This window comes from Nothoprocta perdicaria, unplaced genomic scaffold (assembly GCF_003342845.1).
Source record: "Nothoprocta perdicaria isolate Ctin4 unplaced genomic scaffold, notPer1 scaffold_177, whole genome shotgun sequence".
Lineage (NCBI taxonomy): Eukaryota > Metazoa > Chordata > Aves > Tinamiformes > Tinamidae > Nothoprocta > Nothoprocta perdicaria.
Window position 1 is genome coordinate 275,254 of NW_020454949.1, and position 428 is coordinate 275,681.

Genomic DNA, 428 nt, shown 5'->3' on the forward strand with positions numbered 1-428 from the left:
CCATTTGTACACGCACTTGGGACTCCCCTTAACAGCGGCACTTGCTCAGCGGCCTTTTTGAAATGTAGCTGTCAGGCAAGCCCGAGATGGCTGAAACCTGTGCTGCTGTTGTTACCTTAACAGGAAAGATGTGKTTTTTTAAGACAGAACTAACCTGCTTGAGGAGAAGCTTATCAGTGTCTCTCTGTGTCTCCTCAGCGGCCTCACCTCTGCAGAGACCGGCCTCCTGCTCAGCTACGCCTGTGAAACCTTGGTAGCCCTGCGCTGCCTGGTGACAGCCGCGGTGCCCGACTTGGCCCAAGGCCTCCCCACAACGGCCGCCATCCTGCGGCACAAGACCCGCCACAGCCGCATCCGGGCCGCGTGGGACGCGGCGCTGCAGCGCCTGGAGCTGCACGAGGGCGACGTGGCGGCTCTCGGCGCCTTCC